Consider the following 6,000-nt stretch of genomic DNA (forward strand, 5'->3'; position numbering starts at 1 on the left):
GTTTTAATGGTTCGTCCCAGTTTATGCATTTTGAGCTTCTTTAATTGTTTTGTAATATTTCTTGAAAATTTATTTATAAAAAACATACGTTTCAAAATTACATTTAACATTGCTTAAAGTTCTTGATTGTAGAATTTAAAATACATCCATGAATTAGTCTATGCAAAACTATTGAATCTCTTTTTTTTCATTATTAATAACAAATAAACCAAGAATCGACTACGTTTATTTATTTATTTATTTTTTATTCCATAGTGAAGTTTTAGATGAATATACTATGTCCCAAGGCCATTTTTAGATTCATAGAAATTTGAAATTAATAAAAAAAAAAATGCAAAACTAAATCTAACAAACAATCGCACAATTGTAATATCCCATTGAAATGAGTAAATTAACTAGTCAACACAACAACCTGTAAACAAACCCTTTACATAAAGGATTAACAACTCATTATACTTGTTTACTTGTTTTGGGTTTAAATCCAACCCTCCACTGAAGTCGAGTGAACTACTTCTCGGGCGGGTCCATATCAATCATCTAACGAAACATTTTCATTATAACTTATACAATTCTTTGATTGTAGCATCTTCCAAATCATATGATCTTGTGAAAAGTAATGTCTTTAGTTTCTTCTTAAATTCAATTGCTCCCTTTAAGCCCTTCATTTCAGTTGGCAGTTTATTATAATGTCTAGGCGCACAGTAGCTAAAATCCCTTTCACCAAATTTACTATTTGTTCTTGGTTCAAATAGTCTATGTTTGTCACTCATGTGTCTTATGGTAACATTTGTTTCTAGTTCTAGTTTTTCAGGCATTCTTTTAGATATAATCACTAAACGTGTAATCATTCTGGTTCTACACAATATCCATCTTACACACACATCACATATCTATCACTAATATTTCCTTGAGAATCTATAGGCTACCTTCATTTATTTAATTACTTCTGGGATGTGTGCCATTTAAGAGATTTCATGGCATATAGTTACTTGTCCTGCCTTTCTTTCGTGGAAAGGTTCCTTGTAGTTTGTTATGGGAAAAAGGACAGCTGGGATGCCCTTATCTCTCAAAATATTAGAAAAAGAATACTCCTCTAATAATGATAAACAGTATTAGGTTTCAGTGACATACTTGAATTAAGAGTTTTCCATTGGATTATTAAAGTTATCATACTCATTAGTATAGATTTGTTGCTAAGAGAGAGAGAGAGAGAGAGAGAGAGAGAGAGAGAGAGAGAGAGAGAGAGAGAGAGAGAGAGAGAGAGAGAGAGAGAGAATGAATGCATGATTTGAAGTATTCTGGCATTCTGACATTTTAGGTAACTGACGCCGATGCTAAGAGGAAGAACCTCTGGCAACAACTTAAAAAAGCGATGCTAATAAAAAAAGAAAAAAAAAATAGAAAATCCCTTGACATCCAATAACGATATATAATAGCATATAATATTAAGTATATTCTTGTAAGAATCATTTACACTTTACGGGTTTATTTCGCGCCCTCCATCAGACACTAAAGGTCTGTTCAGGCGGGCCTTGGTGTGTGAAAAAATAATTTCTTTCCAGTTAATATTTTGCCCTGTATCGTTATCAGTTATTTCGCTAGCATTTGTATTCAGGCTTAATAGTTTTCAGGTCACTATTATAACACTTTCTAAAAAGATAAGTCTTCAGGTTTTTCTTGAAAGCTGCCACATTATTGCTATTCTTGACATCGAGTGGAAGGTCGTTAGAGAGTCTCGGTGCAGCATAACTGAACGTTCTTCCTCCTATTGCATGATTCACACTAATTTCGAATAGTCTATGTGGGTCATCAGCATGTCTAACTCTTACAGCGGCGCTGGTAGCTTCAGGGTAGGGGACCAAGCAATCACGAAGATATTTAGGTTTATCACTTGTAAGTGCTTTGTGAGTCAACAAGCAAATTTTAAATTCAATTCCAGCCTTAACAGGTAACCAATGTAGATCGATCAATGCAGGAGTTATTCTCTCCAATAGTTTAATGCCTTTTATCAGTCTAAACACCCGGTTTTGCACATTTGAAGCTTTCTTAGTAGTGTATTGGGCAATTTGTAGTACAGAGAATTGCAATAATCAAGCCTTGATATTACATGACTCATCACTAAAATTTTTGTACTGCCCTCTGTTAAATATTTTCTAATAAATGCTATGTTTCTAAGGTGATAGTTACATGCTTTCACTGTGTTCACAATTTGGTCCCTCATTGACAAATTACAATCTATCAGTACACCCAAATTTTTCACAACAGGCACAATCCCAACATCAGCATCACCAATTTTTATACTTTGAATTAACCGGTATTTCTTCAAAGCCACCTTTGTGCCAAAGAACATACATTCTGTTTTATCATCATTTCATTTGAGCTTTTTCCTCTGCATCCATGTTTTTATTTCAGTCATTATCTTATCAATTTTCTTCTCTGTATCTTGTGTTGTTGAAATTGAGAGGTAAAACTGAGTATCATCTGCATATAGTTTAAAACCCACTTTTTGTTTTTTCAAGATGTGTGATAGCTCGATAGTATATATGTTAAACAAGATAGGGCCCAGAACACTACACTGTGGTACACCCTTCATAAGAATTCTCTCATTAGATCGGTTTCCAGAAACTTCTACAATAGTCTTCCTGTTCACTAAGTAACTTCGCAAACATTTCAGTGCTTCCTCAGTCACTCCAATAGACTAAGTCGTCAAGTAAGTACTTGTGCACAACAGTGTCAAAAGCAGCACTAAGATCTAACATAATCAAAATTCCACACTTTCCCTCATCAAGAAGACCTATCATATCATTCATTATTGAGCATAAGGTAGTTTCTGTAGAATGATTAGCTCTGTAGGCCGATTGATTTTCAGGGAATACCTCTAACTCATCAATATGCGCCCATAATTGCTCACTTATGACTTTTTCAATAAGCTTTGATATGTAGGATAAATTTGAAATGGGATTATATGAATTTAGCTCGTTTACATCACCTTTTCCTTTGTAAATTGGTTTGATCAACGCAGTTTTTTCACAACTAGGAAAACAGGATTGTGATATACTTAGGTTAATTATGTTCAGGTAAATATTATATACAACTTGCTTGTTTGGAGCTTCACTTATTGAACTGTTTGGGAAAGGGTCGTTTCCACAATATGTATTCTTCATCTCTCTCATAACCTTTAACAAGTCGCACATATTTATTTCCTTAAATTTTATTAACTTCTTTCCCTCCTTCACTGGCATAGCTGACTGTCCTTCCAAGTGATTTTGGGGGAAACCTCTATAGAATCTATTTTTTCATTGAAGAATATAGCAAAGCTCTCTGTACAAACATTGTCAGGCAAGACATATTTTTTCTTTAATACCATCAAATCATCAAGGTTTTTGTGAAAGTCCTTCATGTTATTGGTTTTTTTTACATTCGCCGTTGTAGAATTTTCTTTTTGTTTTTTCTAACAGGATGCTATAGTAATTTCTGGCCTTATTATATAGATTTCTGGCTTGTAAGGATTTGGCTCTTTTCCATCTACCTTCCATCTTACGTCTGTGTCTTTTTGCCTTTAATAGCTCACTATTATACCATCTAACATTTTCGCGTACAACTATTTGTTTGTTCTTTATGGGACACATGGTATCGTACATTTTTCCAAAATTGTCGTGGTATTTCTTGGTACAACACCCAACACATTCTCTGTCTACCATATGTTCACATTGTGTGTTCACACAAGACATTTGCGCTACACTAGCTTCAATAAAATTCTCAGCATCAAAATTTTCCCGTTTCCTATATGTGATCCATTTTTTCAATACTATGGTGCAATTTTAAATTAACATCAAAAGTGATGAGTTTGTGTGTTTTTGAGATCTCAAAAGTCTGGTTCCACTTCATGGTTTTTTATTAGGTCTGAGTCTTTTCCACATATGACCAAGTCGAGTGTATGACCACCTACTGACGTTGATACCAAAACACTGTTTATTAAATTAAACATCTCAAATACTTCCTTGAGTTCTTTAGCCTTATTGTCATTTTCATCATCTACCCAACAATTAAAGTCACCACCAATTAATGTATTTTTAATATCGTCCACTACACCCACAAGAATACTAAATTCTTCAATGAATTTCCTCATATTACTCCCTGGTGGTCTATATAATGATATTATATTCAATACCTTATTGTTTCTTGTCAGTTTCAAAGATATATATTCAAACGTTTCAAATACTATTTCATTCATAATAGAAACCCCAGGGAAGGATTTCGACACGTGGTAGAAACCAAGTTTCCGTTAATAAGCATAAATCTAATGCCATTTCGTTAATAAGATTTCTAATCTTTATGGTTTTATTCCCCAACGATTGAATATTTATCAGACCACACTTAACCAATGGGCTAGACTCTATGATTGGTTCTATTTTTTATCCTGGTAAGCTCCTCCTTGTATACTTTACAGTTATCATCATATGTCTTATGATTCGTATCATTGTAATTCCTCACTGTGCAGTTATGACACTAACGTATTTACAGTACAATCCGTGGTTCGATGATCCTGGCTACACTTGGCACATACCTGAGTCTTGCTACAATTTTCGGCAGTATGACCAAATTCCTGGCATTTATAACACTGAAATACATTGTAGGAATCATAAATTTTGCAGCATCCTCTAAGCGTGGTATATACTCTATCATGCCTTTTACGGAAGACTTTCCTGATAGTTGGACTACACTTTATAATGACATGTATTTTACCGCTTTGTCTTCATTTAAACTTCCTGATCAATTTAAAGTCCTTCATTTTCACATATATCATTCAACCATTCATTCTTCTCCATTATACTGGCAATTATATAATCTTCATTTTCATCAATATTGCAGACCTTGATCTTCGGTTTAAGTGGATCCTTTTTATCTACTTCTACCTTAATATCATTCTTGACCTCTTCTAAGTCATTTTTAGCCTTTTCTAACCCAGCTTTATCCGCAAAATTAACTACCAAGTGGCCTTGTTTAGAGGTTTTGACCTGTTCGACATTCGTGGTTATCTTCTTCATGATAGTTTTCTTGATCTCTGAAGCCTTTGTATTTTCCTCCGTAGATTTTATAACCAAAGTGTTTCTTGATTTCAACTTACTTGCATATGTGGTCTTAGTCACATTCTCTTGTTCGTATTCCATAAGTTTCTCTTTCAGCTCAACAATTTCTTGACGCATATCAGTGTATTGAGCAGTTATCATATCCATAAAACCAGACATCTGTTGTTGTATATTTACCTTCATCTCTTCTATGTTGATGCTTAGTCTCATCATGTCTTCCCATGATTGCCTGGCCCATGAACCATTGGGATTTGCAGTCTCGACACATCTTGGACATTTATAAATGATGTTCCTGCTTTGTAAAAGATTACTTGTACCATCCCTTAAATTAGAGCAAGCTTCTTCATCATGGTACCATATGAACCAGTTTCGGATAAATAATTGTCGAATGTGATACTGATAATAAAGTTCTTAATTTAGATTCAGTTAACATTTATGTGATTATGTATGTCACATTTGTAGTAGTGGTGGTGTGGCTGGATGTCGCAAGAATAAGCCTAGCACCCTTAATCACTTTTACTAACTTTCCCTCTCGCTATCACAAACCAGACTCTTCGAACGAAAAAACAATACACCTCTACATAACCTTAATACTATATTTATTTACAAACGTAACTATTCAAAAGAAAAAATCAATAACCACACTTATTACTATTAGCTAAATTTGGAACGGATAATGTTTATGAGATCGGCATTGACCCTCGTTGATGTCGCTCACTATCACGCAGTTCATTGTAATGTTGCTACATTTATCATCATATTTAAGATGGCTACATGATAGCTGTGTCTTTTCAATAGTATATATTACCATGGACTTTGGCAGGAACAGAGAAACTATGTTTCCCACCAATCCCTGAAATTTTCATTTCGATATGTGAATGATTCTAGGAACAATTTACTCCACCGCCAA

The 6,000-nt window shown here is 34.0% G+C and overlaps 1 long non-coding RNA gene across 1 annotated transcript in view; it reads right to left on the reverse strand.

Annotated features, from left to right (window-relative positions):
- The window catches only part of LOC137639859 (uncharacterized), a 76,117-nt gene that overhangs the window by 61,917 nt on the left and 8,200 nt on the right, over positions 1-6,000 (reverse strand). The gene's annotated exons all lie outside the window — the stretch shown is intronic.

Source organism: Palaemon carinicauda, chromosome 4 (genome assembly GCF_036898095.1).
Source record: "Palaemon carinicauda isolate YSFRI2023 chromosome 4, ASM3689809v2, whole genome shotgun sequence".
Taxonomy (NCBI): domain Eukaryota; kingdom Metazoa; phylum Arthropoda; class Malacostraca; order Decapoda; family Palaemonidae; genus Palaemon; species Palaemon carinicauda.